Below are 14,069 nucleotides of genomic sequence, written 5' to 3'. Positions count from 1 at the left end.
TACATGAAATAATCCTTATAGGAAGCAAAGGGTCCCAAGAGATGAAAGGGAGAGATGTCCACTTTCCACGGGAACCCTTCCCCAAGTCCTCTTAATTCTAGTGCCTTTCCTCTCTTAATTATCTTCTATTTATCCTGTATATAGTTTACTTTGTATAAATTTGATTATATGTTGATTATATATTAAACTGGAAGCTTCTCAAGGATAGGGATTTTCTTTTATTTTTGTATTTTTGTATCTCCAGCACTTAGCACAGTGTCCAAACATAGATTTTGTTCATCCTGCATTTTCAAAGATGACCCATGATATCACAGGTGAATCTTGGCTTATGCATGAATTGGATGTAAGAAAGGCACATTTACACAAAGTCATCCACCTCACTCTCCCTTCCAGAGTCACAGCAGGAAAAATAAAAGTCAGGAGGACTGGTGATGTACTGGGATGCAGTGGATTACCTAGCATCTCCAGTGTCTGACCACGCTCTAAGGCTCTCCAGCACCTACTTCAGCTGCCTTCTGGCCATTGAAACATTCCATCAGGGGAAGACTTCACCCAGTATGTGTAGACATTCCCCCAAGGAGTTTTGAGACTTGTTGGTTACTCTCAGCCTCTTTTAACCCTTCTGCCAAGATCTTTTTACTACAGTTTGATGGTTGTGCCTCTTACAGCTTCTTAAAGTCACAGGTGAGAGTTGGGTGAAAGATAGACATCACAAGTTGATGAGCAGCCTGGAAAATGGCTCAATAAGCCCTCACAACAGAAGTATTAGACCTCAGGGAACACTCCTTATACCTCTGACACATAGTAGGTACTTAATAAAAGTGATTGAGTTAACTGGAAAATTCTGAGATTTCTTTAAGGAAAGCTTTGGGAAAAGTTTTTTGCTCCACTTTCTCACTTCCAAATCAGAGGTGAGAGGAAATTAAGGGAGCTGAGGAGATGAATATAAATCTGCATGGTGATGAGATTTCTGGTGGAAGGTGGCTGGGGAGGAGAAAGAAAATGGTTGGGGATGGCAGCTGATATTCCTCAGTAGAAGTTACTCATAGAAAATGAAGAGCTCTAGACAAAGAGCAGAGAATAAGGGAGTATATGTAGTCATGTCAAAGAACTTTAAATGGTAGATGATTGTATGGTTTATTTTAATATGATATATTTGATAAAATAAAAATGATAATGATACTTTTGTAGCTTCTTAAACAGAGAAGTAAGTGGAAACAAGTTTTATAGACATTCAATTTGGAAGTTCTGCTTAGGATGGAATAACTAAACACTGTTTTTATGCCAGGAATAGATATAATTCCTTTTTGCTGAATTACATTGAAATGAATATATATTTTATATAATGATGGCCCCATTTAGAAGGGAAGAAAAGATAAATTTGAAGCATTCTTAGTAATTTAAGTAACCTGATTTTTTTTTAAGTGGCAACCTTTCTTGGTGACCTCAATAAAGAACATACTAAAATAAAAATTAAGGGATACAAATTCAAACAAAAAATCACTGAGGGCATGAACAACAACAAAAAACACCAAAACATAACATATATAGGCATATTATTTTCAGAATAAATTCTTGCATTCTATAATAAGTAATGGTCCATATCCCTAAGTAATAGGGGTCTCACTATAAGTTGAGCAAAAGGAAAAAAAAAATCCAAGTAAGAAGTTGAAAAATTGTGGGTAATTCAAATATCTCCACATACAACAGGAAACAATCTTGTCTAAATAAATCAGAAGCTATTACACTACATCAATTCATTACCTATAATAATATTCCAATATCTTGGCATTCTTCATGTTTTTATGATTTTATCCAATATAAATCCATTATAGAATCTCAGTAACTTTAGGTAATCTCAACACCCTAGGTATTCTAAGTTTTAAGAAATTATTTATACTAGTGTATTTGGTCTTTAAATCAGATATCAGAAATATCTGATAGTCAATTCAATAGATCTTATATATTAGGTTTCTCTTAGTTCATGTCAACAAGCTTAAATTTAAAATACATTCAAGAAAAAAAAATTAATTCTTTTTAAAAATTAGAAAATTATCTACCAATGTTTGTAAAAGGAATCCCACAGTATGTGTATGGGGGGAAGGGAGGAATGAGAAACAGAGAATTCCCTCTAAATGTCATAGATTTTATTCCTGGAAAGCCCAGAAAATTAAGTCCATAAGAACTAGAATACAATTGGAAACTTAAACCACAACACAGTGAACTACAGCACAGTAATACAATCATCCCTGGCACTCCTGATTTCAGTTCTTTGAAGTCAGGCATCATGTTTTATGCTTCTTTTGATCTCTACCCCACTTCTACAATACTTAGAGCAGTCTCTTGTATTTTTTAGTATGTGCTTGATATGTATAGTTGTTAAGTTAAATATAAGGGAATTAAAAGATGAATTCAGAAAAGAACAATAAACTGATTACCAAATTAGCTTTCCTTAGGAGTTCACATCAGATACAAGCATTAAGGATTACATAAATGACAACTTATCTGTACACCTTACTGAGAACTACAAATTAAGGAGTGTGAAGAATTTGTAAGTAGAATTCTAGAAATGGAATTAGAAAATGAGTGCAATCTTGTATAATGCAGAGCCCTTGGTTTGAGGTCAAATCCTAATTTTTCCACTACATGGTGTGATGGAAAAAATGCTGGAGGATCAAGGGTCAGGTAGACCTAAGATCAAATGCAATTTCAAGCAATTACTGAATAAATTTTAGCCAAGACATTCTCTACCTGACTCAGTTTTTTCGATTATAAAAATATGATATGATATAAATATCACCTTTCTCTCAGAGTTATTGTGAAATCAAATTAGACATTTGTAAATGATTTGGACAGTGGCTGATATACAGTAGGAACTTAATGAATATGTATTCCTTCCTTCCCTTTCCAGTTAATGGCTGAGAGGGCAGCTAGGTGGTATAGTACATAGAGTGCTAAGACTGGAGTCAAAAGGATTTGAGTTCAAATCTGGCTTAAGAAATTTATTAGCTATGAGCTCTGAGTGACAATTGTATTTGATTCAGTTTCCTCATCTGCAAAGTGGGCTAGAAAATGAAATAGCAAACCATTCTAGTTTCTTTGCCAAGAAAATCCCAAACAGGATAATTAATAGTCAGACAAAATTGAAATGACTGATAAATAAGAAAAAAGGCTCCAATTGCTTTATCTTTAAAATGAGGGTGTTTATACATTATTAAATACAAAATGAATACTTTTGATTATATTAAATTAAAATGTGTTTGTACAAATAAAACAATGCAGACAAGATTAGAAGGGAAGCAATAAACTGGCAAAAAAAGTTTTACATTCAAGGGTTCTGATAAAGGCCTCATTTCTAAAATATATAATTGATTCAACTTTATAAGAACTCAAGCCATTCTACAATTGATAAATGGTCAAAGTATGTGAACAGATGATTTTCAGATGAAGAAATGGAAACTATTTCTAGTCATATGAAAAATGCTCTAAATCATTATTGATCAGAGAAATGCAAATTAAGACAACTCTGAGGTACCACTATACCTTCTCAGATTGGTTAAGATGATAGGAAAAGATAATGACAAATGTTAGAAGGGATGTGGGAAAACTGGGACACTGATACATTGTTGGTGGAACTGTGAACTGATTCAATCATTCTGGAGAGCAGTAGGGAACATTGCCCAAAGGGCTATCAAATTGTGCATACTTTTGATCCATCAGTTCTTTTACTGGGTCTATACCCTAAACAGGATAAAAGAGGGAAAAGGGACCTTTATGTACAATAATGTTTGTGGCAGCTCTTTCTGTAGTGGCCAGAAACTGGAAATTGAATAGATGCCCATCAGTTGGAGAATGGATGAATAAGCTATGGTATGTAAATGTTATAGAATATTATTGTTCTATAAGAAATGACCAGCAGGATGATTTCAGAGAGGCTTGGAGGGACCTACATGAACTGATGCTGAGTGAAATGAGCAGAGCCAGGAGACCACAGCAATAGCAAGATTATGCAATGATCAACTCTGATTGATGTGGCTCTTGTCAACAATGAGGTGAGTCAGGCCAGTTCCATGGTCATATCATGAAGAGAGCCATCTGCACAGAGGAGGACTGTGGGAAACGAGTGCGACTCATAACACAGTATTTTCACTCTTTTTGTTGTTGTTTGCTTGTATTTTGTTTTCTTTCTCATTTTTTTCCTTTTTGACCTAATTTTTCTTGTGCAATATGATAATTGTGGAAATATATATAGAAGAATTGCACTGTTTAACATATATTATATTACTTGCTGTCTAGGAGAGAATTGGGAGGAAGAGAGGGAAAAAATTTGGAACACAAGGTTTTGCAAGGGTGAATGTTGAATCTATTTATTGAATTGAATCTATTTATATTTTTTAAATGAGGGTGTTTACTAGCTAGAAATATCTTTGGTCACATCAATACTTTTTTTTTTTAAAAAAAAAAGAAAAAATGGGTCCTTTTTGTTTCTCCCCTTCTGGAATTACATTAGCAAAGTGGTGGAAAATAAGGCAGAAAGTGATACAAATTACATCCATTTTAAACTTTTTACAAAGATTAATATAACTGTTGAATATTGGACATGAACCCTAAAATTGATTCCATGTAAATTTTGTTCTTGGGACACTTAAAAATTAAGGACACCAAAGAAAATTGTATGTGGGATATGTATATAAATGCATATATATGCATAAGTGCATATAAAATATATCATATATCATATAAGAAGTCTGTTATACTATACTTAATAATCCTGATAAAAATACTGATACCAGAAAAGTATCTTGCATATACCCAGAAGTCCTTGGATTATACATTGAGCATCATAGCAGAGGATCATATCAGTTTTGACAGTCTCCAGATAAATAAAAGAAGAAGACAAAAGCATTGTGTGGCCAGATGAAAAGACAGCTCACATATTGTCTCTTTAGAATTAAAAATAATGTATTTGGTAAAGCTAGTGTTGAATGGGAAACATAATTGCAATAGACATTTTGCCAATTTACATTTTGTGTTCCTTATAAGTACTTCTAAAACAAAATGAAAGAGTCTTAGCAGTAAAATAATTATAGCTTATGCATTATCATCCATTTGCAGAGAAAAATCAGATAGGGAGATTCCAGCAAGACTCATTAAAACCATTAGATAAATCAATATATAGTTTAAAAATTATTTATTTCAATATAACAATGGACATAGAGAAATGTGTCCAAAAGAATGGTTCAAGATAAACAGAGACTAAACTTTTGTAGACAATACAAAAGACATATATTGCTAAATTGTGAACTGTCTGCAAGAATAGCATTAAGAAGCATTAAACATGGTAAGCATTGAATAACACAATCAAAAAAAAAGATAAATTTATTATAATCTAATATATAGGAAACAAATTATTCCAAATAGATTAACTGTATAAATTCATTCCCTAGATTTGCCAGAAAATAATAATCAATACAAATAATAATAAAAAATGAAAAGTGAGGAAACTATATTCTAAGCTATACAAATAAGCTATTCATGCCAAAAATTGGAAATGGATAAAAGAACAGATAACATAAAACCATTTTCTATACAAGTTTAATAAATATGAATATCACCATAATAAGAACAAAAAAGCCCTAAAAACTATCAGACAGCAAATATTTCACTGCCTTGCAAGTGGAGACATATAACAGTGAAGAATAACATCAGTTTAGGATATAATCTGTTTTGTAAAATCTTATAGAGAAAAAAGGTGAAAGATTGGTGTGGGAAGTATATACTTAAAAAGTAATGAGAAGCAAAGAAGGGAAAATCGGGTTTAGAAGAAATGTGGTGAGTCACTCAATTAAATCAACATTTCTGAAACATTTAATAATGTAACTGGAAGAAGGTTAAAGACAACTAAAAAATGAAAACTGTCAGACTAAGTTTCTTCAATGAACATATTTCATTGCATCATTGAGAGAATAACCATCACCTTTAAACCTTAACATTGCCTTTCCTGTTGCATTGGATGAAAATAAAATGTTATTAATGGAATACATAGGAAAAATAATCTGATCAAATATAGACATAAGGGATTCATAAATAGGCAAGAAAATTTAGAGGTTGTTGAGGAATTTGTTAATATGATATGTGAAAACAGTATGTGAAGAATAGATTAGATACACATGACACAATAATCAAGGCCTGTGGCAATATAGTGTTTCATAAATCCTCAAATTCTAACTTCTGGAATAAAAACTCACTATTTGACAAAAATTGCTGGAAACATGGAAAATAATATTTAAGAAACTCACCATGGCCCTAAATCCCACACCCCATAACAAAATAGGGTCAAAATGGATATATAGTTTGAGTACAAAGGGTGAGACCATAAACAAATTAGGAGAACAAAGGATAATTTATCAATCAGATCTTTGGAGGAGGGATGAATTTATGACCAAAGAAGAACTAGAGAACATTATGAAAGGCAAAATTGACAACTTTGATTATATTAAATTAAGAAGTTTTTTGCACAAACAAAACCTTCAGAAACAAGATTAAAAGGGAAGTACAAAGCTGAAAAAAAATTTTTACAGACAGTATTTCTAATAAAGTTCTCATTTCTAAAATATATAAAGAACTATCTCAAATTTAAAAGAATATAAGTCATTCCCCAGTTGATAAATGGTCAAAGGATATGAACAGACAATTTTCAGATGATAAAATTAAAGGTATTTATAATTATGTGAAAAATGCTCAAAATCACTATTGATTAGAGAAATACAAATTAAAACAACTATGAGGTACCACCTCATACCTCTCAGATTAGCTAAAATGACAGGAAAAGATAATGATAAATGTTGGAGGGGATGTGGGAAAACTGGGAGACATGCATTGTTGGTGGAGTTGTGAACTGATCCAACCATTCTGGAGAGCAATCTGGAACTATGTCCAAAGGACTATGGAACTGTGCACATCCTTTTACCCAGCAATGCCATTACTGGTCTGTATCCCAAGAAAATTTTATAGGAGGGAAAAGGACCCACATGTGCAAAAATGTTTGTAGCAGCTCTTTATGTGATAGTAAAGAATTGGAAAAGGAGTGGATGTCCATCAGTTGGAGAATGGCTAAACAAGTAGTGGTACGTGAAGGTGATGGAATTTTATTGTTCTATCAAATTGATGAACAGGATAATAATAGAATGCCTGGAAATGTTTACATAAACTGATGCTGAGTGAAACAAACAGAACCAGGAATACATTATAGAAAATAACAGCAAGAATGTGTGATGATCAACTATGAAAGGCTTGGTTCTTCTCAGTAATTCACTGATCTGAAACAATTCCAATAGACTTAGGATAGAAAATGCTATCTGCATCCAGAAAAAGATCTAAGGAGTTTGAATGTAAATCAACACATGCTATGTTCACTTTTTTCAGTTTTTTTTCCTCCCTCATGGTTTTTCTCTTTTGCTCTGATTTTTCTTTCCCAACATTATTCATAAAGCAACGTGTATTAAAAATAAGTAAACTTGCTACAAATTAAAAAAAAAGAAAATAGAATGTTAACCAAAGACTTATTAAGTACTAAATGTTAAGTATTAAGGAAGGAAGGAAAGAAGAAAGGGAGACCAAAAGGAAGACAGAGAAAAGAAAGATAAAGCTTTAGACATCTCAGATATTATAACCAAAATAGGGGACAGAAAAATATTAATACTTTTTTACCTTTTATGCTAATTTTCCTTTTAACTGTTCAGTTATTTTTTAGTTATGCCCAACTCTTTGTGACTTTTGGGTTTTTCTTGGCAAATATGTTGAAATGGTTTGCTATTTCCTTCACTAACTCATTTTATAGATGAGGAAACTGAAGCTAAGTGGATCAAGTGACTTGCCCAGGATTATATAAGTGCTGAGGCCCAATTTGAACTCAAGTTTTCCTTCAGGCCCAGTACTGTAGCCCCCATACTACTTAGTTGCCCTGCTGATTTTCCTATCTTTCTAAAATCTTGAGAATAATCTACATATTTGTTTGTGATATATATGTTCAAACAATCAATTAATAATTATTTAAGTGGCTACTATATGCCTGAAATAATTATTCTTGTTAAGAGTTTACATTCTAGTGGAGGAGGCACAAATATGTCTTGTAACAATTATATGTACTGCATATATATATATATATATACACACACACACACACACACACACACACATATATGTATTTAGGCACATATAGATATATAGCAAAAATATAGAGAATAAATACAAATATATTCAAAGTAGTTACATACAAGAAGTTTGGAAAAGCAATGTGGAAAATGGTACATGACCTTTAGGAGACAATATTAAGAATAATACAGATATGTGAAAAATATAAATGTAAGTTTTGTTGGAGGAGATAGACATTTTTTTCTGAATCAATGAGTCTATGATAGGAAGTAATGTCTAATGAATCTAAAAAAGATTAATTATGGACTACTTAAAAATAAATATGAGTTTATATTTTATATTAGAAGCAGTAAGAAGCCACTAGAACTAACTGAGGAGGAGAAGCACATGATAAGCTATGCTTAAAGAAAATCATTTAGAAATCAACATATAGAATGGAATAGAGAAGAGATCTTTGAGGCAGGGAGAACAATTAAGACTTCTCACAGAGATCTAGGAAGAATAAACATATCTTTATAGTTTCATGGTTAATTGAAAGCTACAAAAGAATCCAATACAACATTAAGCTTACTCATTGTTAATTATTTTTTAAAATTCAGACAATAATACATTGTTTGAATAATACATTACTTTTAAGGCTCTCATCTATTAAAGTGTCTCCCAAGTATATGTTAAAAATCATTGCAGAAGTCTTAGAAAATATAATAGGGATGCTATTGTAATGATTCTCTGATTAATAAGATCAACAAAACATAAAATTGGTCCATTTATACTTACCAAAGGTATTTGCTTCTTTCATGAAGAATGTCCAATACAAAGTTCAAATAGAAGAGAAATTTTCTATAAATGTGGATGTTTCTCAATTGCAACTGGACTGATTACACTAAGCCTCAGAATAAAGCTAAGCATCCTAAATGAAGTGCATAATTGCTCAAAAGCATTTGACCCCATTTTCCACATAGGAGAAACCAAGTGGAAGAATGCTTATCATCAAGTTGATATTTGAGCAGTAACAGAAAAGGAATTTGGGTTTGTTTTGCCTTTGGAAAAATGTATAGATTTTAAGGAGGCAAAGATTTTCCCTATAATAAGAAGTATTTCTTCTTAGGCTCAATTTTTTTCTGATGATGCTATGTGGCTGCAAGTCATGAAATACCACAGGCTTCAATGATATAAAGCTACAGTTCTCCAAATGGGCAATGGAGAATTATATGGTAGCCGTGAATAGACAGCCTTAGGCATGTTACCAATATATAATTGAGAAGTCAAAGCAGAATAAAATATATTATCAAAGAGTAGATTGGAAAGGAGGTGGACATTTAATAAAGTCAGAGTGAATGATAGTCCTCTCTTGGTATCCACATAACATTATGAGACCTAAAGGGATGCCATAACATATTGGCTTGATCACCTGCAAAGGATTTATAGATGATTCTCATACAATATGAAGATATGGATGCATTTCAGTCTTTACTGTTAGAGGGATAACCCACCATCAATTTTATTGCTGATCAATAAAACAAAGCAATTTTTCAGAATGGGGAAGTTTATAGTCCCATTGCACTTTTTCCCATTCAGAACATGTTTGTAGTATTGTGGTCAGTTGCATGGACTAAATTTGAGGAATTATTTTGATTAAATGAAATTCAGAGACGGGAATACCAAAAATTAGGACTGAAGACAAAGACTTATGAGAATTAGTGAGAGAAAATGGGGATATTTAATTTGAAGAAAAGCAGATTTCAGGAGGGGAAGCTCACACTTACTATGTATATGTTTAATTTGTTCTCTATTATTTTGTATTTGAGGCTGCTACTCTATAACTATTTTCAAATCCTTTTATATGTATCCCAAAACAGATTGAAATCTCCTTAAGGACAGGGATTGTGTCTTATAATTTCTTCTATCTCTTTTATTCCAGGAGAATATATTGAGGAATTTTTCAACCTGTGTTCTTAAAGATTCACAGATCCTATCAAGTATCTGAAGGGTTAATGTGTAGATGAGGGATTGAGGTTACTATATGACCCCAGGAATCAAATCTTATATTAATGAGTAGAAACTATAAAAAGAAATATCTTAGCTCAATGCCTAGATAAACTAGCTAACAATTAAGAGTTTCCTCAAAGTAGAATTAGCTAGTTCAAGAAGTTGGTCCTCCCCCTCCCTAGAAATTTTCAAATAGAAGGTGGATGACCACTTCTTAAACATTTTGTAGGCATAATTTATGTTCAAATCTGTATTGAACAAGGTGATTCCTGAAGTCCCTTGCAACAAAGAGATTTTTGTGTCTATGTTATGCGATAAAGGTTGCTTCCTATCTGGAGATTCTGAGTCTATAAATCACATCTAAGCTAAATTCCACTTTGAATTAATCATCAAGGTCCATCGTCACACCCACATGTTATTTTAAGTATAAAACATAGCATGCTGTCTGATTACATTACAGTTTAACTACAGAAGTAGATTTACTATGCTAAGAAACATTTCCAACATCAGGTGCTATGTTGCTACCCAAGCAATGAAGCAGTTAATAGGCTTTTCAATACCCTTCAACTCTCCAGATTCACAAATACTCTGCTGAATTTACCCATATGCATTCTGAAACTATTTATTCTGGATCAGATGGTTCTTATGCAAATGAATTTTTCATACTACGTGTAGGATAAGAATAACATATGTCAATATTCAAGCATAGCCTTCACATATTAGCATACTGTGTGTAGTTCTGAAGGGACCAAAAGTTCAAATATATCCCACCTGGGGATAAGAATCCTTTATGGGTTTGCAATGGGATAGCAATGAATTTCCAAGTAACCACAATTCTCTTTAGGCTTTCCACTGATGAAGCATTCATTTATTTACCCTTAAAGTTTCAAAAATGAATTGGAAATATTTTGTGAACAGCAAGACACCAAATCTGTGAGAGGTGTAAGGCCATCCTTCACAGTGAGAGGGAGAGCTAGCATCTGTGTTAGGAATCAAACCATCTCTTACAAAACATTGACTTTCTACCTTTCAGAGGGACCGAGAATAGAACATACTGCCTTCTGGACAGACTGGAAAAAATAGGGAGAATGGGAAGAATTCCTGAAGTAAAGACTTACCACTCTGTACCTGTCAATACATACATGAGATTGGGTGTGCACATGCACACACACACACACACACACACATACACACATACACACACACACACCGCCACTTGTAAGACTATTTTAATTATTTAGGTAAGAATAAATACAAAGTACGGCAAGTGTGGACCTTGGCAGAGACAAAAAATTAAATCCTATTAATTGAATTTATACCTGGAAAGAATTAAGTGGCCATCAAGTCTAATCTTATGACACAAAGAGGTTAAAAGAACACTTATTGGATGTGCATTAAAATGCTCAGCATTAAGTTACTGGGTTAGCAACAGCTGCAAGTTGGCTAAAAAGTAGTGAGTTTAGAGATTTGCTCAAAATTTAATCTTCTCACAGCCCCCAATTTGACTTCCCCCTAGGAGCCTTCCCAGGTTAAGCTAAAATGATCTGATCATTCCTTAAATCTGTATCCCCTTACCATGTATATGTTTAATTTGTTCTATATTATTTTGCATTTGAGGCTGCTACTCTATAACTATTCTCAGATCCTTTTATATGTATCTCAAAACAGATTGAAATCTCCTTAAGGACAAGGATTGTGTCTTCTAATTCCTTCTATCTCTTTTATTCCTAATACAGTAAAAAGTCCATTTACTATTTGAAAATCAGTAGATATCCACAGATTACTTTAAATCTTCAATCTAATAAGGGAGACTAGTTCCACTAGAATTCAACTGCAGACTCAGCACCTTTGAAAGAGTTCTTATTGCAATGAAAGTGATGTAAGGGAGCAAAACAAACCTGGGGATGGACAGAAGAAAGAACAGGGGAAATAAAAATTTTCTCAAAACCTTACCTCATTAGGAAACAGAAAATTTTGTAAATGTCTGAAATCTGAGGTATTTAAAATAAATTATTATCAGATTAGATAGTTAAGAGGATAGAAATACTTCTGAAAAATAATGGGGCAATTGAAAAGCACTCATTAAAGTAATCAGGCTTGGAAAGCCTTTGATGGAAATGCAAATATGAAGTTTTGACTGGATCATTTAACCAGCAGAATCAACCTATAGCAATCCATTGTTTTGATTAGATTAAAACTCTAGTTTCTATGTCTTTAAAAATGAGCTAAAAAGCAAAGTTTCAGAAGTTCTTAAAGGACAAGTGAATAATTTAATAATACTAGCAAATGCTAATTCAAATTCTCTTAGTGTTTTTCTCCATTTTCTGTCCAAGTATCTTATAAAGCTCAGTTGTCATGTTCTTGAATTTCTTCTTCTTGATCAAACCCATTAAGTGGCTGGAGTGGGGAAAGGATGTGAAGACCTTCTATGATTAGACCTAAGGAACCTAGGAAATAAATAAAGGTAGTAACATTCCTCACTTGGGGAGGAGATAGACTCTACCATAAAGAGCTGAAGCTGCTTTCAACCATATACAATATTGAGGTAAGGATCCAGAGCCAGAACAGGAGTCAATACTAGGATAAAACAATTGAAAGGACACAGGAAGAATTTTGGTTTGTGGGCAAATTGGTAGATTTCAATACTGGGATACTAGAAATGTCTGAAATCCAAGTATTTATGGACACAATCCATAGGATGGCTTTGCATGCATGTGTGATTTCATATCTTGCCAGCTGATGATTTAATGTAACTAGCTCCATCTTTCTCCCCTTCTTCTAAATAACCTGAAACTGATAGACTATTTTCAGTGGCAGCAGTACTAAGGAAACAGTTCTCTTAAGTACCAGGGGCATTTCTCTGAGGAGCTACCTCACGTTTATATTTTCATATTGTCTCTCTAAGTTTGAATATATCAAAACACATTTTCCCAAATAATGCATGGAAACCCATTTTGGAGAGTGTCTTTGTTAACTTTTGTTTTTTTACTGGCAAATATCCTCCATTCCAACAAAAGTTTTTACTATACAACTCTGCACCAAATAGCCAGCCAGCTCTCAGTCACTAATAGGTGAGATTCATTGGAACATTTGTAATTTAGAGTATATCATTATATATTTTATCTATATAAACTCATTGGTTAAATGAAGCTGAGAAAGAATGAACTCAGGCACAATCCTTAAAACTAGTATTTTTTTGTTTGTGGTAGCATTCAAATAAGAACCCATCAACAACAATTTATATCTAATATGTACAAGTTTTATATTTATTTTATGTATATTTTACATGTCTATTATATATTATTCTTAGATTATTAAACATATTAGAAATTAATATTTGCTTTAATTAACTATAAACTTCATGAGGGCAGGGATTTTTTTCTTGTCTTTTTATCCCCCAGAGTTTAGCACATAGTTGGAATTTAGTAAACATTCTTTTTGATTATGACTAATTAAAAGTTGGAAAATAATGAGTGACTAAATCAAGATTTCTTGGATGATTCCTTACAATTCATGGCAGAAAATCACACTTACAAGTAGGGGGCAAATTACCATTTTCATTCAGGGGCAAGTTTCTTCTTTGGGAAGCATGTGTCCTTAACTTGATATGGATTTTTAGGCCATAAAAGCAATGAAAACTTGAATTTTCTGATGATAGGAAGTACTGCAAACATAACATACTTTAGAGAAGCTGGCTTGGGAAACATTCAAAATAAAATATGCCCAACAATGGCAAGATATGCAGGATGGTGAAATTCTATCAGTCCAAACAGAACTGTCTGATAAATGATATAGAAAACGAAGATTTAAAGCCGAGTGAAGATTCTTCTCTCTTAGAGGAATAGAAAGTTTAGAAAACAATGACTCTTTGCTCTAAAATACCACACTAGATGTCCAATTAACTTTCCACATCCTTTATGTTTTTG

The 14,069-nt window shown here is 32.8% G+C and overlaps 1 pseudogene; it reads left to right on the top strand.

Annotated features, from left to right (window-relative positions):
- The first annotated feature begins 431 nt into the window (after positions 1–431).
- LOC111720036 overlaps positions 432–14,069 on the top strand; it is a 48,391-nt pseudogene continuing 34,753 nt past the window's right edge.

Source organism: Sarcophilus harrisii, chromosome 3, assembly GCF_902635505.1.
Source record: "Sarcophilus harrisii chromosome 3, mSarHar1.11, whole genome shotgun sequence".
NCBI lineage: Eukaryota > Metazoa > Chordata > Mammalia > Dasyuromorphia > Dasyuridae > Sarcophilus > Sarcophilus harrisii.
The sequence above is the reverse complement of the archived record's forward strand: the minus strand, read 5'-3'. Positions and strand labels throughout refer to the sequence as shown.